Source organism: Scyliorhinus torazame, chromosome 7, assembly GCF_047496885.1.
Source record: "Scyliorhinus torazame isolate Kashiwa2021f chromosome 7, sScyTor2.1, whole genome shotgun sequence".
Classification (NCBI taxonomy): Eukaryota; Metazoa; Chordata; class Chondrichthyes; order Carcharhiniformes; family Scyliorhinidae; genus Scyliorhinus; species Scyliorhinus torazame.
In genome coordinates this window covers 108,438,404-108,464,446 of record NC_092713.1, presented here as the reverse complement: position 1 = coordinate 108,464,446, position 26,043 = coordinate 108,438,404, and the positions used below count along the sequence as shown (strand labels likewise).

Genomic DNA, 26,043 nt, shown 5'->3' with positions numbered 1-26,043 from the left:
CTCTCTCTCTCTCTCTCTCTCTCTCTCTCTCTCTCTCTCTTCCCCCCCCCCCCCCCCCCCCCCAACATTCTACGTGTGTGCATGTGAGAAAGTTGGAATGTTTTTATAATTTTCAGTGTTTTAACCACAATGACCTGATGCTGACATTCTGTGGCACGTGATAGGGTACTTTCCCATTTGCTTAATTAAATTTAGGTTGGAAGCTCAAGACTTGAATTAATTGTCACTTGGGAGTACCCTGATTGATTACTAGTTTCACAGCTTTACAGATGCGGTTTCAGTAAGGAAAGAAAAACCAGGCAGAGCATTGTATTGTAATGGAGTACAGATACCAATGTGTGTCGACATTTCCATGTCCGAGGGTGCTTGATCGCTACAATGAAATCTGCTACCACCGCAGGTGCAAGGGTTGATCGAAGAGTGATTGGCATGGCTCACATGAAATGGTATTAAAATCAAAACTCTTAATAATAAGGAAGCTTGGGAAAATGATTCTTTAGATTAGTTGTGGTTTTATAGTGGACCATTTAGATTTTAAAAAATATTTATGACTAGGTGGGGCTACATTTGTGAGGACCCATTGGAACTACCTTTTGTATATAATGCACAGGATGTAACCGCTGGAAGGTGACACCAAAATCTAATCTTGCCTCTCTTTTTAGTTTCAGATTTCACATCCCTTCCCCTCCACTAACCCTCTTTAGCAGCACTGTATGTGTATTTTACCCTACACGGACTGCAGGGGTTCAAGAAAGTGGCTCACCACCTTGAGGAGAATATTTAGATGGGCAATAAATGCTAGTTGTGCCTGTGGCACTCCCAACCCAAGCACTAATAACAAATAAGCAAACAAAGATTTTAAATGTATGTAACAAAAAGACAGTGACCTTTACTTCATCTACTTTCCATTTTAGTGTTCAACAGGATTGAAATCTGAGAAGGGGAGAATGTACTTGTCAAGTAGGACAGAACACACAACAATTCAAAAGTACCAAATGTAATTCCCATGCACGTCTCCTGAGTGACTCGCATGAGTTAATATTTCCAATTTATTTCAGTCATATGTTATCCCGTGTGGGCAATGGAGGGCTAGTTCAGTTCCCCTATTTCTCCATATTCTAGCTGCTTCCTGTCTGTGATTTTATCAGGTTTTCACTGCACTCCATTAGGAATGTAAAAGGGCAATCAAGAAATGCCAGTTTTGCAATGAGTAGTTGTGTAGGCTAAGCTTCATTTGATGCAATTACCAGAATCATGTGAATGAGCCTTGTGTTCCCTGCATTTGTAATCACCAGGGTGATCCAAAGCTCTACTTTTAGTACAAAGTGCTAGTTTTGCTTAGTGCGCAGTCTTGAAGATTATGATGTAATTACAGAACAAATCCTGTGTGAGTGTAGAGGAAATCAGTCCTCCAAGCTAGGTATTTTGTGTGTGCATGTGCCCACGGTCAATCAAAATGTATTAAGTGCTTGCCATTGTTTAGGGAAAATAGCCACTAATTGCTGAGTCTCCTGCTTTGGAACTGGACTCCAGCTTTGGTTTCTGTTCTTTCAAATCATTCTGCTGAAAGTCATTAATCCTGAAAAGTTAACTTTTTTTCTTCCTTCTTTGATGCTGACTGGCGTGCTGAGTGATTCCAGCATTTTCTGCTTTTATTTGATTTCCAGAATCTCGCAGTATTTTGCTTTTGTTTTATTGAACTTGTAGTTGTTTGCCTCTTTGTATTGCTACTGCACGGTCAGGAAGATATCAGCAAAAGCTTAATCTTGTAGAGACTTGCTGCTGGTGTTTGGTTTCAGCTAGCCCAAAGACTTTGGTGTTCAAATCTTTGATTTCAGATGTATAGGTTTAGGAATCTGTAAAATTGAAGTTCAAGAGTGTCTTCATCAGAGATGCCCTGATATGGAGTATTTAACTCACTAGCAGATAGCCAACATTGAGAATAATGATAAAGACATCTGTGTGATGGTGTAGAAATGCCCCATTCATACCAGTACTTCTGAAGTCTTCACTGCATGCAGCCTGTGTCTAATCTAGTCAGTGTTCTAAACTCCCACCGTGTCTCTGTCACTTCCTGAACACTTTAGCAGCTGTTGTATCGTGAAGATGGTTGAAAAGTGAATATTCATCCTTTTTATGTCCATGATTTTATGCAATTTGTTTAGTTTAGGCACCCAAAAACAGACTCTTTTAAAATCTTTAGTGGTTTGGTGACTATCTTTGTGGCTGTAATATAGATGTACAAAAGTTTGGGAGATGTTCAAATCATTACCAGACTTGAAAAAAGTAATCTTGTTTCCTTCCTTTCTTTGTCTCTAAGGATTTGAGGCATCCCATCTTATTTGGCTCAAATTCCATTAACTACTTTTATCTGTTTTGGATCTGTATTTTCTGTCTCTATTTCCAAGTTCCAGCTTAGTGTGAATAGTGCAGATTAGTGAAGAAGCCATATTTGATTGTTCACTTGATAATCTGGAAGCCCTGTTCATGCTAAACATTTCCACTCTATATGCATTTGTGTGTAATAACTCAGTTTAAGTGCGACTTACAGCATCCTCATCTTGGGGTAGTGATGTAAATTTGTTTCCCACACTTGATTGAGTTTGTTAGTCTATCAATGCTGCTGTGTCAGAGAAAATAAGGGATGTACTCACAGGGAGGGAGAAGGTCTCTCAACTAATCCGCTACCACTAGTCTGAGTGATAGCAGTTCAGACTTTTGAGCCATGTAGTTTGTAAGGAGAAGATTGAGAATAATTTCTTGAAAATAAATTGAATGAAAAAATATGTATCAACTTTGTTAAGGAAGGCTTGCAAACCAATGTTCTGTTATACAAGCCGTAGTATTTTAGATTTCATTATAGTTTTTTTGGGGTGCGGGTGGCAATGATGGTAGGAGTGATTCAGGTGCAGCCTTTGTCTTTTTTTAGATTGAATAACTGATTCTATCCGACATTCATTAGTTGAGTTGTATCAGCAGCTAGGTAGAATATTTTAACTTTCACATTTGGTGTTGGATGCATTATTTATTTCCAATAGCATCAATACATTCAGTAGGACAGCTTGAGCAATCCACAGCTGTACAGAAGGTTTGTGTAATCTTAAGAGCAACTTTCATACAGATTATTTGGTCAAACAAAATCTACACTGCAGATTTAAAAATGGGCCATGGTTATTCCAATGTGATAGACCCCATGAGAATCAACGCAAGCCCAGATGTCACAGCTGTTGATTGTTGCACTTGTGTTCCTGTGGACATTTTGTTTTGGAGTGATTTTTCAAGTAGAACAGCATTTAACTTAATTGTTCAATTTACATGGCCACTTAGGCAGTTAAAGATTATGTAAAGATTCAGCATCAGACCACTTTGCTAACTTGAATATGCCCATTCAGAACATTCCAAGAGTATGAGGAAAAATGAAATATAAACCAGAATCTCTATGAAACGCATTTATAGAATTAAACATGACCCTTGAAATCTGCCCCAAGTAGGCGGTAAGACTCCCTAACCCTTTGCTTTCAATGAACATCCATTCACTATACTGGCATTCTTCTAACACTTTTGCTGTTGCTACACACAACTCAGTATCATTCTTATTCACAACCATCATGGGCAGTGCTGTAATTTGATAAAAGGTCTGTTGTGTTGGTCGGCTTGAACTGATGGCAGTGAAATTTCATATGCAGTAGATCGATGTACAGCCCTATAATATGCAAGTCTCATACTATTTCCCTAGTGTGTTAACTCCGTGGAGGATTAAAAATGTATAAGATAAGGTGGAAATGGTCTTTGAGCAAATGCAAATTTGTGCTGTTCTTTGCATCACAATGAAAAAAATTGATGTTCAAGCACAACATGCAACGTTGGCCAGTGTTTGCTTTCTTTTAAGTATGGTTTTGACATTTGGGTAAATAGTTTTATTTTTCTCCCCGAACACAAACTTTCTTTGTGCATGATTAGACACTTCTGGTTGTCCTCTTGTGCTTTTACAAATTTACTCACATGTCCACATCTCTAACAACAGTCTCAAATTTAAATGCAATGCAAGTTCCATTTCATTGTGATAATGCTACATAAAGGGATTTCTAATATTTGATTACTGCAGTTAGTTTGCTGCTTGCATTGTTGGATGCCACCAAACACTTGTCCAGTCAATTCACACACATGCGAGGTAAGGGCAAGGCATTCAACTTTAGGATTAACAATTTTACATTGCAATATTGCTGGTATTTTGCCACAGTGGGAACCACCCAATTTTAAACAGTTGCGTTCAGTACCGTCCTATTGTTCTGTTAAACGTTCAGGTTGGAACTTGAAGTACACTTATAAATTCAGTGCCAGTTTAAACCTATTTTCTTACTGCTGAGGGGATAATCAGAAAATTACTGTCCATTACAGTGTGATGTATGAATACATTGTGAGGATGAGTTAAATCTTAGTCCCCAGTGAGAGAGTTTTCCAACATGTACTACAAAGACTGACAAATGACGAATGATCAATTGGGAAAGGTATCAGAGAGCAAATATTAGAGACCCCTTTAAGGTGTAATTTAAACAATAGTTTGAAACTTGTTATCGTACCTCATTTTTAATGAGAGACTTTGTGGAAATGCAAAAAAATGTGTATTTCTGCAAGTTTACTTCTGGATCTGTTGATCCTCATCTAGCCCAAAGTTAGGAATATAACCCTTGAAGGATTTGTTTGATTTTATTTTTTGCACAGCACAATAGAAATATTTGACAGTACCATAGGTATCTCGAGAGAGGTTGTTGGAGAGGATTAGGAATCTTGATTAAAGTTTAGCTAGATGAGTCAGAAATGGATTTTGTTGAGTAAAATATCAATTGATTCACGCCAGGTGGAAAAACGCCATCTGTCACTGCCCGCTGAAGTTTTTACTGTACCTGTCCACTGTATTGCAAAGGATGGATCTGACCATATTGCCACAGATGTCCCATTCAGTTGGACTGCACCATACCACCTGTTCTATGTGGAAAGGTTTACACAGAAAAACATCTTTGACCAGAGGTCCATTGGTGAATGATTCACATGTGATGTCCTCTGTGGGGAAAAGGAGATTGTGGATCTTGTTGGATGGTTCCCTGAGTAGATTGTCAAAGTCAACTGACCGAATGCCTCTTCGGCAGAATTTTCGAACAGACACCACGGTTAACTTGGCTGATGGTGAGAAGGGCCCCTTCTGGTTGGTCCTTCCTGGAGTTTAACCCCCTTCGCACATTGCGCTAGATGCAGTTGCAGTGGGGAAGAGACCATTGTCCAACTCCTTCTGGATTGCATCGTTGTAAAACAGGGTTGGAAAATAAATGCAGGTGTTTTTTAACAATGCTCAACCTGAGCAGCTATGTGTGTATAAATAGGCCAAATCTTCTGGTTGATCTTCCCAAAGTTTGACCTTGCTGCTCGGAACTCATGCTGGAAATGCAGAACTGCTCCTAGACCATCTTTCGACAGGTCTCGCTCAGGAAAAAGATAATGTTGTGGAGGAGAATGCTGAGACCCTGGCTATTAGAATAGATGGCATTGAGGTACGTAGGGAAGAGGTGTTGACAATACTGGACAGGCTGAAAATAGATAAGTCCCTGGGGCCTGATGGGATTTATCCTAGGATTCTCTGGGAGGCCAGGGAAGAGATTGCTGGACCTTTGGCTTTGATTTTTATGTCATCATTGGCTACAGGAATAGTGCCAGAGAACTGGAGGATAGCAAATGTGGTCCCTTTGTTCAAAAAGGGGAGCAGAGACAACCCCGGCAACTATAGACAGGTGAGCCTCACGTCTGTAGTGGGTAAAGTCTTGGAGGGGATTATAAGAGACAAGATTTATAATCATCTAGATAGGAATAATAAGATCAGGGATAGTCAGCATGGCTTTGTGAAGGGTATGTCATGCCTCACAAACCGTATTGAGTTCTTTGAGAAGGTGACTGAACAGGTAGACGAGGGTAGAGCAGTTGATGTGGTGTATATGGATTTCAGTAAAGCGTTTGATAAGGTTCCCCACGGTAGGCTATTGCAGAAAATACGGAGGCTGGGGATTGAGGGTGATTTAGAGATGTGGATCAAAAATTGGCTAGCTGAAAGAAGACAGAGGGTGGTGGTTGATGGGAAATGTTCAGAATGGAGTTCAGTTACAAGTGGCGTACTACAAGGATCTGTTCTGGGGCCGTTGCTGTTTGTCATTTTTATCAATGACCTAGAGGAAGGCGCAGAAGGGTGGGTGAGTAAATTTGCAGACGATACTAAAGTCGGTGGTGTTGTCGACAGTGTGGAAGGATGTAGCAGGTTACAGAGGGATATAGACAAGCTGCAGAGCTGGGCTGAGAGGTGGCAAATGGAGTTTAATGTGAAGAAGTGTGAGGTGATTCACTTTGGAAGGAATAACAGGAATGCGGAATATTTGGCTAATGGTAAAGTTCTTGGAAGTGTGGATGAGCAGAGGGATCTAGGTGTCCATGTACATAGATCCCTGAAGGTTGCCACCCAGGTTGATAGGGTTGTGAAGAAGGCCTATGGAGTGTTGGCCTTTATTGGTAGAGGGATTGAGTTCCGGAGTCAGGAGGTCATGTTGCAGCTGTACAAAACTCTGGTACGGCCGCATTTGGAGTATTGCGTACAGTTCTAGTCACCGCATTATAGGAAGGCCGTGGAGGCTTTGGAGCGGGTGCAGAGGAGATTTACCAGGATGTTGCCTGGTATGGAGGGAAAATCTTATGAGGAAAGGCTGATGGACTTGAGGTTGTTTTCGTTGGAGAGAAGAAGGTTAAGAGGAGACTTAATAGAGGCAAACAAAATGATCAGGGGGTTAGATAGGGTGGACAGTGAGAGCCTTCTCCCGTGGATGGAAATGGCTGGCACGAGGGGACATAGCTTTAAACTGAGGGGCAATAGATATAGGACAGGTCAGAGGTAGGTTCTTTATGCAAAGAGTAGTGAGGCCGTGGAATGCCCTACCTGCAACAGTAGTGAACTCGCCAACATTGAGGGCATTTAAAAGTTTATTGGATAAACATATGGATGATAATGGCATAGTGTAGGTTAGATGGCTTTTGTTTCGGTGCAACATCGTGGGCCGAAGGGCCTGTACTGCGCTGTATCGTTCTATGTTCTATGTAGGTCGATTGACACTTTAATCTGCTTAGATGGGTCAAAAAGTGAGAGAACTGGTGTGGAGATTAGTGAAGTCTTGAGCTTCCGCTCTTGCTCACGTTGCTCCGTCCAAGTGAATCCATTGTCTTGTGCAGGAGATCATGTGTTGTTTTTGCTGACCGGTTTGGAATGAATTTCCCTATAAAACTGATCATACCCGTCACTCTTAAGATGGATTTCTTGTTGTGTGGTTTTGGCATGTTGAGAATTACTTGGATTTTCTCCTCGTCAGGTTCCATGCGATGAGAGCTTGTCACCTCGGAATGTGACCTCAGTTACGCCAAATTGGCACTTTTGCTTGTTGAGCTTAAGCCCATTTCTCCTGACGCTCCTTAGAACTTTAAGTAACCTTGTATTGTGCTGTTCTATGGTTGAGCCTCAAATGATGCCACGTACACGTATTCCTTCGATTGTGTTCCATGGTACAGTGAAAAATTTCTGGTGCCGGAATTATGCCAAAAAGCATTGTCCGAAAGCAATACCGTCCAATTGGCGTATTAAAAGTGCAGTATTTTGTACCCGTTCCCCTCGTTTTAGCTGTCAGAGACCTTGAGATGTGTCAAGTTTCGTAAATTGTGCACCAGCCATCTCTTTTATGTGATTTCCTCACGCTTTGGTATTTGGTAGTGTTACATAGAACATACAGTGCAGAAGGAGGCTATTCGTCCCATCGAGTATCCACCGACCCACTTAAGCTCTCAATTCCACCCTATCCCCATAACTCAATAACCCCTCCTAATCTTTTTGGTCACTAAGGGCAATTTATCATGGCCAATCCACCTAACCTGCACGTCTTTGGACTGTGGGAGGAAACCGGAGCACCCGGAGGAAACCCACACAGACACGGGGATAACGTGCCGACTCCGCACAGACAAGTGGCCCAGTGGGGAATCGAACCTGGGACCCTGGCGCTGTGAAGCCACAGTGCTATCCACTTGTGCTACCGCGCTGCCTTTTCTTTTGATATTCTCGTTAAGATCTTTGAGATGCATGCATATGTGAAAAGCGCCATTTTTCTTTACACAAACCATGGAATACACGAACCCTGGAATTTACCCAATCAGTTGGTTCTTCTATCTTTCTGATTACGTTTAATTCTGTCATTCTGTCTAGCTTCTTTTTGAGCGATACCGAAGAGGTGCAGGTAATCTTCTTGGCGCATGTATTGCGAGTTTTACATCCTCTTTGAGTTCTATCTTGTAGATAAATGGTAGTGCACCAAAACCTGTGAACACCCCACTGAAATTGTAGACAATTTGCTCAAAATCGTTGAGTACTGCTGCAATCCTGTGTGGATGATGTATACCAACTGCACTAGTCCTAATTCTTCACAGGACTGATCACCTAATAATGAATCCAAGCCCTCAGAAACAATGCAGAATGGGATGGAATAAACTGTGTTCTTCACCACCACACTCCGGTCACAAGCGGCATACCATTTAATGCTTGAACCATTATAACCTCTCGAGATATGTTATTTCGTCTAATTGGCTGCATTTTTAGAATTTTAAAATCAATCATGCTGATTTAAATAGGCCTTGGCACCAGTGTCTAACTTCAATTGGACCACTGTACCGTTCACTTCAAGTGATAGCAGCCATTTGTCCTCATCAACCGCATTTATTATTTTTTTATAAATGTCCCCCCCCCCCCCCGGGGTCAATCTTTCCCTCTGGCTGCTTTCCCCTGGTTCTTGGCTACCTGGCTACTCTTCTGCTTGTTTGTTGGCCACAAACAAATCCCGGAACAATTGGGTGAATGGCTCCCACGTTCTGTGGAAGCTGTCGTCTGACCCTCGGATGGCGAATTTGATTTTCTCCATTTGGAGAGATTCCGAGAGGTCAGACAGCCAGTCTGCAGCTTTGGGTGGTGCTGCTGACCGCCAGCCGACCAGGATTCTACGGCGGGCAATCAGGGAGGCAAAGGCAAGGGCGTCCGCCCTCCTCCCCAGGAATAAATCTGGCTGGTCTGAAACCCCAAAGACCGCCACTTTCGGGCATGGCTTCACCCTCACCCCCACCACCTTGGACATTGCTTCGAAGAAGACAGTCCAGTACTCCACAAGTCTGGGGCAAGACCAGAACATATGGGTGTGGTTGTCCGGGCTTCCTTGGCACCGTTCACATCTATCCTCCACCATCGGGAAGAACCTACTCATACGGGTTCTAGTTAAGTGGGCTCTATGTGCCATTTTTAGTTGCGTCAGGCTGAGCCTTGTGCACATGGAGGTGGCGTTGACCCTATGCAGTGCTTCGCTCCAGAGTCCCCACCCTATTTCGATCCCCAGGTCCTTCTCCCATTTCCTCCTTGTTGCGTCCAGTAAGGTGCCGGTGCCTTCTACCAGTCGGTCATACATGTCGCTACAGTTTCCTTTCTCTAATATGCTTGTGTCCAGTAACTCTTCCAGTAATGTCTGTTGTGGCGGTTGTGGGTAAGTCTTTGTCTCCTTTCGTAGGAAGTTTTTGAGTTGCAGGTACCTTAGCTCGTTCCCCCTGGCTAGCTGGAATTTCTCTGTCAGCTCGTCCAGTGTTGCTACCCTGCCATCGGTGTATAGGTCCCTGACTGTCGGTGTCCCCCCCCCCCTGTCCTGTCTCCACCTTTTGAAGGTGGCGTCAGTCAGCGCTGGTGTGAACCTATGGTTGTTGCAGATGGGAGCTTTGACATTTTGGTCAGGCCAAATTGCTGCCGTAGTTTGGTCCAGGAATGGAGGTTGACTCTCACCACTGGGCTGCTGGAGTGTTTTTTGGGTGGGGATGGGAGTGCCGCCGTGGCGAGGGCCCGGAGGGAGGTCCCCTTACAAGAGTCCTCTTCCGCGCACACCTATTCTGCTTCTGGCTCCTTGATCCATCCCCTTATTCGCTTGGCCGTCGCCGCCCAGTGGTAGAATTGTACGTTTGTGAGGGGTAGCCGTCCCCTTGATTTTGTTTTTTATCAGACCTTCTTTGAGATCCTAGCATTCCCCCCCCCCCCCCCCCCCCCCCCCCCCCCCCCCCACCCCCCCCCCCCCCCCCCCCCCCCCCCCCCCCCCCCCCCTCTCTCTCTCTCTCTCTCTCTCTCTCTCTCTCTCTCTCTCTCTCTCTCTCTCTCTCTCTCTCTCTCTCTCTCTCTCTCTCTCTCTCTCTCTCTCTCTCTCAGGTCAGCTTACCTGATGTGGAGGTAAGCTGTCTACCTTTGACACAGCCCGTCTAGTCCTCTGCGACCACCTCTGGCACGCAGTCTTCTAGCCTTTTGGCTAGAATCTTGGCCAGTATTTTGGCATCTGCGTTCAGCAGTGAGATGGGTCTGTATGACCCACATTCCGTTGGGTCATTATCTTGCCTAGGTATCAACGAGATTGAGGCCTGTGCGAGCGTGGGTGGCAGTGTGCCCTTAGCCAGCGAGTCTGTGAACATCTCCCGCAGGTGCGGGGCCAGTGCTGTCGCAAATTCTTTGTAGAAGTCCGCCAGGAATCCGTCTGGTCCCGGTGCCTTTCCCACCTGCATGGAGCTAATGTTGTCCATGATCTCTCCCAGTGCTACTGGTGCTTCCAGGCCCCATTTTCTGCCCTCCCCCACGACTGGTATGTCCAGTCCATCAAGGAACCGTTTCATCCCGGACTCCCCCATTCGGGGCTCTGAGGTGTACAGCCCTTGGTAAAAGTCCCTGAATGCTTTGTTGATCTTTTCTGGTTCTGTTTCTAGCGTGCCTCTGGTATCCCTGATTTGTGCAATTTCTCTGGTGGCTGCCTGCTTTCTCAGCTGGTGTGACAACAGGCGGCTGGCTTTGTCTCCATGTTTGTATAGGGTCCCACGTGCCTGGCGGAGTTGGTGCACTGCTTTCCTGGTGGCGAGCAGGTCAAAGTTCCTTTGTCGCTCTTTCCTCTCCACCAGGAGCTCTACGGTCGGAGCCTCGGAGTATTTACGATCTACCTCCAGTATGGAATCAACTAGCTGCTGCCTAGCCGCCCTTTCCTCCCGATCTCTTCGCGCTTTGAAAGCGATGAATTCCCCTCTTAGTACGGCCTTTAGTGCTTCCCAGAACGTGGAGGGTGAGACCTCCCCGTTCTGATTGCTCTCCGTGTACTCTGCTATGGCCAGCGATATCTTTTCGTTGAAGGCCTTGTCAGCTAGTAGGGCGATGTCCAACCTCCATGTGGGGCATTGGGCCCTGCCCGTCTCCAGCCTCACGTCCATGTAGTGTGGAGCGTGGTCTGATACCCCCCCCCAAACATGGTGTGATACCCCCCCCCCCCCCTTCCTCCCCCTCGTCCTGTAACAGGAATGGTAGGTCTGTCCCACCCAGCCCTTTCTTACCCGCAGTCAGTCCTGCTCTCTCGGGTGCGTCTCTTGAAGGAAGATTATGTCTGCCTTCTTGTTTCTTAGGTGGTTGAGGACTCTGGATCTTTTCACTGGGCCGTTGAGTCCCCTTACATTCCAGGTGACTATCCTGGTGGGGGGCTTCTGTCCCCTCGCTCCTGTGGGACTAACCATATTTACCTGGTGGACGCACCCATGCCCTCCGGGGCTCCCCCTTGTTATGGGGCCGTCCAGGATGGCCGCTGTCACTTCTCTCTCCATGCGGTCGGACCCCTGTGCTCCGGAATTTTCTGTCCCGTTAACAGTTTTCTTTTCACAGTTTGGAAGCTAAATCAGCTCTGAAATCAACCGCATTTATTTTAAATGGAGCATCAGTTTGCATTTTTTTAAGTGCTGAAGAATTTTTTGATGTCTGCAAAAAATTCTTCTTCTCTGTTATTAGTCTAACAAACAATGATGTTTCATCACTGGAGACTGTGTCTTCCACTGTGCTGACTAGTCTGGGGTTGAGCTTAGAGTAACAATTCTGAGCAAAGTGATTTATTTTCTTTGCATCTGGAACAAAACTTGCCAAACGCTGGACACTGCCTTAATTTGTGCCTTTGACCACATCTATTACACAGAAATATTCAGTCCTGATCTTTAACCTGTTGTGCGAGGAGCTGCAGGAACATTCCTGCCTTTTTAAAAAACGTTTCCTGCCTTTTTGAAAAAAGGGCGACAACCGGAATGCTTTCCTCCAAGAAGACGCCACCATTACTGAGAAACATTTTAGAATGCTGTGCTGTTAACTTGTGAGCCTGGCAAATCTTAGCTGTTTGTTCCAGAGACAGCTCTGATTCCCTCAGCAACTGTTCCCTCAGCTTATTTTCATTCACACCAAACTCCACAATTTGCTCCCGAATCATGGAAGATTCCACTGCAGAAAAACTACAGGTTTTGGCTTTTAACTTTGCATCAGTGATGAAATGATCCCTGGACTCTTCTGTCGTTTGTAAATGTGACCTAAAGACAGTGTTCATAATTCTTTTTGGGGGTGCAATGTTCCATCAAATCTTCAAATTAATTCAATAAAATTTTTACTATCTTCATTTGCAAATTTTAATGTATTAAACACAGCAATTGCTTCTGGCCGTGCCGCTGTTGGGAGCATCGCTACTGTGTGCAAATCTAATTAATCTCCTAAATTTACTGCAATAAAAAACAGATTAAATTGTTGTTTAGACACATGCCAATCTGAGACTCATTGGTGGCTTCAACAACTATGTAGTTCATTCTTGCAGTCTGCAAAATCTTTAAATTCCTGGGGATCTCATGGCAGGCTTCACTCATAATGATATGATAGTTTTTTCTCTGTAATTAATACCATCGAGTCCTGGTACCATGTAATTTTCTTGTCAGATGGTCTGATTTATATTACAAGAACACTTGTAACTAAAGCTATAAGCGATTTATTAATATTAACTGTGTGTCAAATTACTACAAACAACAGATGAATAATAGTATGATCATGCCCCAGCAACCCCTCTCCCATGTCCCGAGTCAGTCTGAGGTCACCTATCTCCATCATTCACTTCTATACTAATGAGACTCCTAGCGGTCAGTCAGTGAATTACAACACAACCATGATATCACTCCACTGTGGATAACCAATTATTGCAGATTGGCACGCTCCAGTACAGGAGTATACGCTCAAGGACAAACTAAAGCTTGCGGCAGCCACCACAGAGGTGCAGTGGGGAAAGGTCACTGTCTAAGGACCTACAACTGTAGTACACTGGCAGATTGAAAATTATGTAAAACTTGCGCTGTATGTTTGATGTGGATTGAATATTTCTTATATAAGCTGCAATTCTAAGTGTAGTCAGGCACCTCCCAATACCACATACTGTGAAACCGATCTTGTTTGCATTTTTTGCAAAGTCAACTTTGGCATGGCATGTACTTCATTCATAAAATGTGCAAAATATACTTTGGAAAGAATGTTTTGGGGGACTTTGATTCACAAGACCTTAAGCAGCATTCTTGGGCTGGTAAGGCCATGAACTAGCTAATGGAATTTTACATTTTACCACACTCGGTAAGAGATGATGACAGGCAGCCATAAAATCTTAAGACCTGAGCATCCCACAAAATCGTACTCTACTATGTTAAACATACAGATGTTTTTGACAATATATAAAGATTCACCAGAATATTTCTTGGGATAAAGAAATTGTAGAAAAAACTGAAAATGATTTATTCATCAGTAACGCAGTTGGTGGGGGGGGGGGGGGTAATATAAGAGAAATTATTATTGTGTATAAACTATTTCTGGTAGTTGATGGGTCTAGAGCCAGTGGTTAGATCAGAGGCAGGGGAAACTTCTTCATACAGAAAACCATGAGGCTATGGATTTCACTTTCAGGGTTACTAGTTATGGAAGAAACCATAACTAGTTCACTGATCAGCATTAGGTCACTGAGATGGTTAAATGCAAAGGATGGGAGCTGGGCAGATAAATGTAGATCAGTTGGTCTGGAAAGCCTAATTTTGTGTTGTACCTCGTACCAATGTTACCTCTAAACTATTGTGTGCGGGGCAGCGTAGCTATTGGGAGTATGCTGCGCAGGGTACGAACCGGCCATGCAATGGTCAATTTTAGATGTACATGGACACGGCTGTGGAGAGATAGCACAGTGCAACAAGCTGGCAGTGCGCAGCAAACAGTGGAAGGAATGTTGCCTCTTAAATACTTAATCTTTTGTACTTCTGTGTTATGCTTTCTTTCTACTGCACTTGTTTTCTTACTGCATTTTTTATTTAGATTCATTCTTTCACAGAATTTGGGCATTGTTGGCTAGGCCAACATTTATTATCCATCTGTTACTGCCCACGAGAAGGTGGCGATGAGCTGCAGTCCATGTGGTGTAAGTACACCACAATCCTTTTCGGGAAGGAGTGCCAGGATTTTGATCCAATAGCCATGAAGGAACAGTGATATATTTCCAAGACAGGATTGTGTGTGGCATGGAGGGAAACTTGCAGGGGTGGCATACCCATGTATCTTCAGCCATTGTCCTAGGTGGTGGAGGTTGCGGGTTTGGAAGGAGCCTTGGTGAGTTGCTGCTTGGGCCATGGTTTTTTTCCTGTATCAGCTCTCTCCAAGGTCTAGATTCCTGCTTTAAGTGCTGCCAGCATCACAGTCATGGCATACAGGGCAGAATCATTTAAATAAATGTGAAGACTACCACTATGCAAAGTGCTCCTTCTGGCAAGTATAAATAGGTTATTAAACTTAGTTAATTCTGCACGGTAGCACAGTGGTTAGCATTGCTGCTTCACAATGCCAGGGACCCAGGCTCGATTCCTGGCTTGGGTCACTGTCTGTGCGGAGTCTGCACATTCTCCTTGTGTCTGCGTGGGTTTCCTCCAGGTGCTCCGGTTTCCTCCCACAAGACCTGCTTGTTAGGTGAATTGGACATTCTGAATTCTCCCTCTGTGTACCCGAACAGGTGGCGATTCGGGGATTTTCACAGTAACTTCATTGCAGTGATAATGTAAGCCTGCTTGTGACAATAATAAAGATTATTATTACCAGAGCCAATAAAGTCGAAGATCTTTGGAGTTTGGAGTCCTCGGAGGGAAATGGCGAGTGGGTGGGTTTACATTTTACCTGTCCCTTTAACATTGCTGTTCTCTTTAAAACCTCCTTAGTGCCAAGAGATCGCACCAACCCCTTGAGTTCCCTTCCAATAGACGACCTTCACTGCTGAATAGGCTTGCAGAAGGATTGTATTCTGGTCAGCATGGGGGAAAGAATGCAAGAACTAGAAGTAGATTTGGTGGCAAAATTCAGCCATTTCCTGTGTCCAGGTTTAGGCTTTTGTATTGGCATCCTTCTCACAACCAATCTGATGCACATGTAAATCTTTGTACTTGCTCAGTTAGAAATGTTAGTATTTTGCAGTCGCTCTATATTGCAAACCTGTAACCATTTTTATTGTCTGTATTTTGTTTGACGATGTGCTGGTGGTCAGGATTTTACAAGCTACAACTTGCCACCAAGTTAAATACTTCAAAGTACTCCTGGTACTTGGAATGAGTGCTGGCTTCAGTTTTGCCTTAAGGTAGAGTTTTAATTCAATTGTAGTGACTTGATCTTGTGTTTGAAGTTATCAACTGGTAAAATGGTTACAGCTGTTGTCCAATTGCTGTACTGAAAAGTACAACGTTCAGTTTTAGGCTATGACTGAAGGATACAATTTACATTGTAAAACAATTTGAACACTGAAATCCTTTTGAGAAAATACCAACCTCAATGAATTCTTTTGTGAACAGTTTATTGTACACAAGGTTGGTATTATTGTTTTGTGGGATTTGAGCATCGCTGGCTAGACCAACATTTGATGGTGATCTCTCGTTGCCCTTGCGAAGGTGGTGGTGAGCTGCCTTCTTGAAACACTGGGGTCCATCTAATGGACCCAAAATGCTGTTAGGAAGTTTCAGGATATTGACCCAGTGACTTTGAAGGAATGCTGATATAGTTCCAAGTTATGATGGTGTGTGACTTACAGATGGTGGTGTTCCATGTGGCTGTTGCTGTTGCATTCCGAGTAGAAGCCATGGGTTTGGAAGGTGCTGTTGAAGGAGACTTGGCGTGTTGCTGCAGTGCATTCTGTATTTGGTGCACACTGCTGCCACTGTGCATTAGTGGTGGAGTGGGGTGAATGATAAGGTGGTGTATGGGATTCTGGGCTGCTTTGTCCTGAATGGTGTTATGCTTCTTGAGTATTGGAGTTTCACTCATCCAGGCAAGTGGGGAGTATTCCATCACACTTCTGACTTGTAACTTGTAGATGGTGGAGAGACTTTGGGGCGTCGGGAGGTGAATCATTCACCACTGGATTCTTAGCTGCTGACTTGCTATTGTGGCCACAGTATTTGTTTGGCTGATCCAGTTCAGTTTCCGGTCAGTGTTAATTGCAAGGATGTTGGTGGGGATTCAGTGATGGTAATGCCATTGAATGTTATGGGAAGATGGTTAGATTCTTTCTTGTTGGAGATGATCATTGCTTGGTATTTGTGTGATGTGAATGTTAACTTGCCACTTATCAGCCCAAGCCTGAATGTTGTCCACGTCTTGCTGCATATGGACACAGACTGCTTCAGTATCTGAAGAGTTGCACATGTGATTGAACACTGCAGATATCAACAAACATTCCCACTTCTGAAGGAGGAAAGGTGATTGATGACCTAATAGAGGAAAGGTGATTGATGAAGCAACTGAAGATGGTTGGACCTAGGACATTACCCTGAGGAGCTTATGCAGCAATATCCTGGGGCTGAGATTATTGGCCTCCAACAACAACAACCATCCTTCTTTGCATGACACCAAGCATTGGGAACGTTTTTCTGATTCCTGTAATTTTGAAGTTAGTTGTTTTTGTGTTGACAGTCTTAATACTAATTCTGCCAGACAGGAGAGGAAAAAATGGCTTTTTTACAAGAAAGGTAAACAAAATTGAACAATATCTCCTGTAATGTGTGATTACAACCTCTATATCTATATATATATGTTTATAGAATGTATAGCTATGCCATTGCTGTTTTTAAAAGTTTAAAGACCTTTAAAATGGCTAAAACTGTGTCTGTGACCCTGGAACAAAATAAGCCACTTGGCAGTTTTAGGCAATCCCGCACCTCGTTATCTCGAAGGAGCCATGGACGATCCTTGTGGACTACAGCCCAACTTCAAAGAGAGCTTTACAAAGGCCATCGGCAATTAATAACCCAGTCTGGCTGGAGGGAGACGAATCATCTACTCAAACCAAGGCCATGTAACCTGCTACTCAGTTCCTATTGGCTGAGATATTTAAAAATACGTGGAATCCAGATGATGGATACACATTCTTTACCAAAGATGGTGGCGAGGTGGTAGTCTTGTGGAACAAGGAATATTACCTTGCTGAACTGAAAAGCTCAGTCTGTTGTTCTAACGTTGGACTAGCAGACCACACCAAAGGAGCTCTGGCTCAGGTTGGACACTTGGTCCTATCTGCCCTGCTCATCTACCCTACTTCCGCTGGAAGTCTGTACCATTGCCTACAAGACTGATGCATCGCTACATGCCTATGTGATTATATGAAGTTAACGCCATTTGGAAAGTTAATTACCCATGTTCAATTTTCAACCGATCTCTAAAGAAATACCTCATTGGACTTTGATTCTGGAATCCATGTAGAACAAATCAAAACATCTTTCTGTTTGCGGATGGATGGAGCAAGGAGAAAATTAGTATGGTTACTCCTGTCGAAACAAGTGCCTGATGACTGAAACCAAATTTCTGCCATTGTAAAGTGCATCCAGTAAGTGTGCTATTCTGATGGGAAGAACAATTTATAACGAGGTGTACTTGAAGTCCTTGCTGCCCTATTCAGTAGCTGAGTTTTATGACTTTTTAAAAAATAAGCATGAACACAATGCCTGGCCATTTAGCAACCTTCTATTAAGGTTGCGTTCAACTGTGACCAAGCATGGACAAGGTCTATTTTACTTGACTAAAATGTGTGATTTAGGTATTCAGCCAGAACCAATGTGTAGCTGTGAGACAGAAGAATTTTCTGAGGAACATGTCAAGAGGCTTCCTATTGTGGAAATAAGGAGGAGGGATATATTGCTCCATACTTTATGGGTGACCCTATTTATTACCCTTGCTCCACCCCGTACTCCAGTATGTAGGTTGCGATTTCACACCGCCACAATGCCTAATTGCATTGTGATTGGTTGAATGTGATGCTCAGTAATCTTACGTTAACTTGGTCTTTCTTAACAGGCATGACCCAAGTAGGGATGTGTTGACCTTTTATGTAACAAAATAAAGCACCGTCTATTGAAATACAAGCAAAGTACTAAATTATTAATAAGCCTGTATCAACTCTGCAAAGATCTCTTCATCTCCAGGAAATATTGAAGTATATTTCCTTTGGCTTAGTGAGAAAAGTGACATGGTAGTGGAAAACATTACTTACTTTTAGGAACTGCACAAAAACTTACTATCTGCCTCCTTGTCATATTTCTCTACTCTTTCTCTCTCCAGAAGCTCATCCAGTTTCATTTTTTTTTCAGTGAGTTTCCCTTGTTGCCTATTCCACAGTTCCTACTCTTCATGTTTTTTCAAAAAAGTTTACCCTTTTCTTCTTGGATCACAATTTTTTTGTTTGTGCTTCTTGAAATTTGAAACACTTGTCATAGTGAACAATTGAGAATATTCCTGATGAAAGTGAAAAGCAAAACTAAAATGCTTGGTCTAAACTGTTGGTATTCAAAAGTAAAGTCATATTGGGACTCAAAAATAACTTGTTTTTTCTCTACTCTCCACATGCTGTCAGGCTGGCTTGAGTTTTTCCTTTACTTTGTTTATGTTTTAAATCTTCAGCTTCCACAATATTTTTCCTTTTAAAATGTTTGGTCTGTGGAGTACTAAATGCTGAAAAAACTATGGTTGGGAAGAAGATTTTGGAATACGTGGGCATATGTTTGATAATGTTCCCATATTTCAATGTGGGATCTTCTGTTTCATGGTGGAAACCCAAAGATGGAATGACAAGGCAATCCAGAAGTGATCAAGCACAAATTGGCCCCTTAAGTTACAGCACGTGTGTAACTAACTGCCGAAAAAACTTTTAAGCACCTGCATCTTAAATGTATTGGCTGCGCACTAAAAATACGATGGTTATAAGTTATAATTCTGGACAATTAATGCTCCTGTCTTCGCAAATCGTAGACCAGTTGCCACTGTTAACTGGAGGTTGGATTGAGGTCTTAGATAATAGAGCAGCTCAGCTGGCGACCGATAGCCTTTCTTGTATCTCATATCCTTAACGATACATAGAGTAAACCAACTTTACCAGACACTGGCTTCTACAGTGGAGGTGTCTGCAGGAGGATGTGTAGGATTATCCATTTATATATTTTGTGATTGATGATGCTTGCCAATATTTACGCTTTGGCTCTTGCTTAACTCCTCTTGTGAGTTTTGCATTAATTGGAGATGATCATGAAAAGTATTAATTGTTCCCTGATTACGAAACATCATTCTGGAATAAATGTGTGGCATTCTCATATTGTTTTGCTATGCTGAATACCAGTGAAGGCGATAACCTGTTGTGGAAATGCTGTCTAGAGAATATCCACAGCACTGAGGTAAATAGCTGAGAGGGGTGGGACAAAGCCAAGTATAGAAATGCTGTGGTCAAAAGGAATTTGACAGTTAGGGGGATAGAAAAACATTTCTGCAACCATCAACATTAGTTCTGCCTGGTGTGTTGCTTCCCTGGTGCCAGGGTAAAGAACATTACTACATTGCAGAACATTTGAGAGGGGAAGGATGACAGCAAGAAGTCCAGGCACATGTGGGAACGGGTGACATTGGAAGGAAAAAGGTTGAGGTCTTGAAGTCAGCATTTCGGATGCTAGGGTGGAATTTAGGCAGTATGACCTCAAAGGAAGCACAAAGGTAGTTATCACTTGATTACTCCCAGTAGCACAGTGGGTAGCACCGTTGCTTCACAGCACCAGGGTCCCAGGTTCGATTCCTGGCTTGGGACACTGTGTAGAGTCTGCACGTTCTCCCCGTGTCTGCGTGGGTTTCCTCCGGGCGCTCCGGTTTCCTCCCGAAAGACGTGTTGTTAGGTAATTTAGACATTCTGAATTCTCCCTCAGTATACCCGAACAGGCGCCAGAATGTGGCGACTAGGGACTTTTCACTAACTTAATTGCGGTGTTAATGTAAGCCTACTTGTGACAATAAAGATTATTTTACTTTGTCATATAGAAGTGAGTAAAGGTAGTAATCTCTTCATTACTCCCCATGTCGTATAGAAGTGAGTGTAGCGCGATAAAACCGGTAATATAACTGGAGCAATGATGCAGGAGGAAAGGCTTCAGATTTGTGCCATTTGGATCAGTTCTGGGGCAGAAGAGACCTGTAAAGTTGGACGAGTTGCACCTCAAAAGATCTGGGGCCACTGTCCTTGTGGCAAAGTTAACTTGTACTGTTGGGAAGAGCCGAAATGCATCATACTGTTCGGAAGAGCTTAAATGCGCCATGCCTCGAGAAATGAAAGTGACAAATAGCAGTAGAGTAATGAGTAGATTAGGAATAGATTTCAGACAGTGGGTGAATGCAGGATAGTCTTAAAATGTATATTGGGTGCATGTGACATAGTGTGTTGAATAAGATTGCCGAGTACAAGTTGTCACATGAGAAATTGATAGTGGTAATAGCAATAATTTTGCTGAGGAGGAGAGAATTAGGAACTTAATATTCTTAGTTACAAGGAGAGATGGGACATGAAAAAAGGGAGGTGGTGGCACAGTAGTAATATCACTCGACTTGTAATCTAGAGCGTGAGGCTAGTTCCCTGAGTACATGCTCAGAGCGCGAGGCTAATTCCCGGAGTACATGCTCAAATCCTATCATAGCAGCTAATGGAATTTCAATTCAATTAAGAAATCTGGAATAGAACACACGTCTTAATAATGTTGATTGCCGTAAAAACCCACCTGGTTCACTAATGTCCTTCAGGGAACAAAATCATCCTTCCTTATCTGGGTGGGCCCCAATGTAATTGCAGACACACAGTAATGTGGTACCTTCTTAAGCGCCCTCTGAAATGGCCTAGCAATCCACTCAGTTGTAACAAACTGCCCAGAAGTCTTGAAGGAATTAAACCGGACAGATCATCTGGCTAGGGTGCCGAAAATTACTATGACAAACTGTTGACACTGCAGAGTTCTCCTTACTAACATTTGGAGACTTGTGCTGAAATTGGGAGAACTGTCCTGCAGAAATAGCTTGACATGGTCATACTGATGGAATCATACCTTACACACAATGTTCTAGACACTACCATCACCATCCCTGGGTATGTCCTGTCTCACTAGCAGGACCGACCCACTAGAGGTGTCAGCGGCACTGTGGTGTACAGGTGGGAGTCCGTGCAAACTCCACACTGACCGTCATCCAAGGTCAGAATTGAATCAGAGGATAGGGTAATTTCCAGAGGGTGGGTAGGGGATGGGAGCGTCTCGGACATCTATAAGGAGCTTATGGAGTCGGAGGAGATGCAGACCGAGGAGCTGAAGCGTAAGTGGGAGGAGGAGCTGGGAGGTGAGATAGAGGATGGTTTATGGGCAGGCGCGTTGAGTAGAGTCGACGCGTCCGCAACATGTGCCAGGCTCAGCCTGACACGATTTAAGGTTATGCACCGGACTCACATGACAGTGGCCGGGATGAGCAGATTCTTTGGGGTGGAAGACAGGTGCACAAAATGCGTGGGAGGACCAGTGAATCATGTCCACGTGTTTTGGGCATGTCCAAAGCTTCGGGGATTTTGGTAGGGGTTTGTGGACGTCATGTCCAAGATTTTAAAAACAAAGGTGGTGCTGGGTCCAGAGGCGGCGATTTTTGGGGTGTCGGAAGATCCGAGAATTCAGGAGGAGAAAGAGGCGTTCTGGCCTTTGCTTCCCTGGTAGCCCGGAGACGGATACTGTTCGCATGGAGGGACCCAAAGCCCCTGAAGTCGGAGATCTGGTTATCGTACATGGCTAGCTTTCTCTGCGTGGAGAAAATTAAGTTCGCCTTGAGAGGTTCACTGTTGGGGTTCGCCCGGAGGTGGCAACCGTTCGTCAACTTCCTTGCGGAAAATTAATCGTCAGCAGACTGGGTTGGGGGGGGGGGGGGGGGGCGGTGGTGGTGGTGGTAATAAAGGTGCGACCTGGACGAAAGGTAAACGGTTTTTGCACTGTTTATGGTTTCATGTATATTGCCTATTTTGTTTTAGTTTCTATACCAAAAATACCTCAATAAAATATTTAATAAAGAAAAAAAGAATTGAATCCAAGTCCCTGGTGCTGTGAGGCAGCAGCGGCTAACCACTGTGCCACTGTGCGGGCCCGGACATGAAGCGACAATACAGGACTATTTGCATGCCAAACAATGGAAACAGCATGTGAGAGACCAACTCATAACCAACTGATCATATCTAAGCCCTGCCACATCAGTCATGAATGGTGGTAGACTAAATGACTAAGTGAAGGAGGAAGCTCCACCAATATCCCCCATGATATCAAGACATGGCTGATGGTAGTGGATACTAACAAAGGTTGAAATGTTGAGGTCACTTTTGGTGATTTTATACTAATACATTGGTCCACAATTTTGATGGTAGTCAAAGGTACACAAAGAACAAATTAATGTTTCTACCCACTTGAAGTTTAATAATGTCACCCATTTGAAGTGGCCTAAATACATTTGCATTTTACAGCAGATCATAAAAATACTATAATTACATGGTTCCTTGGCCCAAAACACTTTGGATCTTTTTGGCTTCGTCAGCACTCACCCCAGAAAGGAATGATGCCTAAAGCTAGAGCTCCTTAGATGACGAAGGATCGAGGTTAAAATGGTACAGAAAAAGGAGGCTTCTCACAATTGTAGGATTCCTAATACAGTGGAGAACCAAGTTGAATACAGAAAGTACATTGCCCCTCTTTTTCTTTTTAGATCTCCAGAGCGAGAGAGGGCTAATGAGAATAAATTTGAGGTTAACATGAAAAGGAACCCAAAAGTCTTGTACGAATTCATGGGTAGTTTAGAGTGTAATCAAAGGAATGGCGGGGCTGACTCAGTATCAAAAATGAGCAAGTGTGGGGGCACAGTGCATTTGTTAAATTCCTCACTGGAATAGAAGATGATGCCGATCTCTCAATAAAAAAGGAGGCAGTAGCAATTTTGGATGGGATAAAAATAGAGTTACTTAGAAGGTTGGCAGTTCTCAAAAGAAGAAAAGTCACCTGGTCCAGGTGAGATCTTGGGTTATTTAAGAAATAAGTGACAGATGTGCGGAGGCTCTGGCCACAATCTTCCAATCCTCTTTGGGCATGAGGTGGTGTTGGAGAACTGACGGATTGCAAATGTTATACTTGCCATTCCTAAGCCTTTCAAAATGCTTTTGATAAAGTGCCTAGAATAGATTTTGTTAACTAAAATTTAAATCCATGGGATTAAAGGGACCATGAATACAAAATGGCAAAGAGACAAAAAAACAGAGAGGAAAGAAAGATTTGCAATTATGTAGCACCTTGACCGGAGTCTTCATAAAGCACTTTATAAGTAGTTGCATACGTCTAAAGTTTAGTCTTTGTTGTAATACAGGAAATAGTTGTTTTTCAGTCTGGTGGGGAATATGGAATGGCATTTCCCAGGAGCCCATTGCAGGACTACTGCTTTTTCAAAAATGTGTACTAATGACCTGGACTTGAGTAATCGGGGCACAATTTGCAGATGATATGAAATTCGGGATTGTAATAAACAGTGTGCTGATACTAAATACCTTCAGCACTCCAACACATTAAAAGATTAGGCTGAAGCATTTGCAACAATCTTCAGCCAGAAGTGCCAAGTGAATAATCCATCTTGGCCTCCTCTGGCGATCTCCAGCATTACTCTCCGATGCCAGGCTTCAAATGGTTCAATTTACTCCATGTGGTATCACGAGCAGCTAAAGGCACTGGATATTGCAAAATAAAAGGGATCTGACAATATTCTGGCATACTACTGGAGACATATGCTCCTCAACTTGCCATGCCCCTGGCCAAGCTGTTCCAGTACATGTACAACACTGGTGTATCGCCAGCAATGTGCAAAAGTTCCCAAATATATCCCGTAGACAAACATGCCCGATCCCACCCCATCAGTCTACTCTTCATCATCAGTAAAGTAATGGAAGCGGTGGTCAACAGGCACTTAACTCAGCAATGACCTGCTCACAGATACTCCGATTGCGTTCCGCCAGGATCACAGCCTTAGTCCAAACATGGACAAAAGAGCTGAATGCCAGAGATGTGGTGAGCGTGACTGCCCTTTACATCAAGGCAGCATTTGACTGAATATGGCATTAAGGCTAGCAAAACTGGAGTCAATGGGAACCCGGGAGATACCTCTCCATTGGCTGGAGTCATACCTAGCACCAAGGAAGATGTTTGTGCTTGTTGGAGGTCAATCATCTCACTCCAGGGCATTACTGCAAAGGTTCCTAAGGGTAGTGTCCTAGGCCCAACCATCTTCAATGACCTGCCTTCTGTAAGGTCGGAGGTGGGGATGTTCGCTGATGACTGCATAAATGTTCAGTACCATTAATGACTTCTCAAATATGGAAGCAGTCCATGTCTAAATGCAGCATGGCCTGGACAATATAGGCTTAGGATAACAAGTGGCAAGCAACATTCAAGCCACAGAAGTGACAGGCAATGAACAACTCCTAAAAGAGAGAATCTAATGATTGCTCCTTGACATTTACAGACATTACCACTGCTGAGTCTACCAATATCAACATCTTGTGGGGGTGAGGGGGGTGGGGGGGTGGTCATTGAACTGAAACTGAACTGGACTAGCCAAGTAAATACTGTGGCTACAAAAGCAGTTAAGAAACTTGGAATCCTGTGGTGAAAAACTCAGCACACAACTCTCCAAAGCCTATCCACCATCTACAAGACGCAAGTGATCACATGATGGAATACTCTCCTCCAGCCTGGATGAATGCAGCTCCAACAGCAAAAACTTGCCAGATGGAATATAGTGTAGGAAAATGTGAAGTTTGGTAATAAGAATAACAGAGCTAAATATTATTAAATGGTGAAAGGCTGCAGAAAACTGCAGCACTGAGGGATGTGGGTGTTCTTGAGCATAAATCACAAACTAGTATGCAAGTTCAGTGGGTAATTGGGAAGGCAAATGGAATGTAGGCCTTTATTTCAACGGGAATGGATTATAAAAATAGAGAAGTCCAAATATACAAGGCACTATTTAAACTACATCTGGAATATTGTGAACAGTTTTGGTCCCCTTATCTAAGGATAGATATACTGGCATTGGAAGCAGTCCAGAGAAGGGTCACTGGTTGATCCTGGGTATGGAGGGATTTTCTTATGAAGAGAGGTTGAGTAGATTGGACCTGTACCCATGAATTTAGAAGAATGAGAGGCAACCTTATTCAGACATATGTGATTCTTGGGAGACTTGGCGGGGTAGTTGCTGAGAGGACGTTTCCTCTTCTGGGCGAGTCTAGGACCAGAGGGCATAATCTCCGTTTAAGGGGTCAGTGACTGGGTGTCAGGTCGGCACTGCCAATGGTCAGGGCCTGAGGGGGGCCATGCCCAATAAAGGGGGAGTGGTGGTGGTGTGAGGGGGGGGGGTGGTGTTAAGGGGCTTCATGAAAGTTGAGGGGGGTGCCTGTGTGGGCTAGACTAGGGAGAAACTCCCTAAGGTCCCAAAAATGACGAGTTCAGGTGAATCCAGGTCTGGATCTCACCCAAAATGATAGTTTTGGCAGGAATCACCCTGCCAAACTTGCCCAAAATGACAATGTCCAAAATTGAATTGGTTAAATAATTGAAGGGAAAGCGCAAGTAAATGGGATTAATTGGATAGCTTTGCCAAGAAGCTGCACAAACACGAATGGCCAAATGTCTGACTTCTGTGGTGTATCATTCTACGAAAGGAAATAGATGCACGTGTCCAGATTAATTCCATTCTAATAA

At 43.6% G+C, this 26,043-nt stretch overlaps 1 protein-coding gene across 1 annotated transcript in view; it reads left to right on the top strand.

Moving 5' to 3' along the window:
* lamc1 (laminin, gamma 1) overlaps nt 1-26,043 on the top strand; it is a 368,639-nt gene that overhangs the window by 150,916 nt on the left and 191,680 nt on the right. The gene's annotated exons all lie outside the window — the stretch shown is intronic.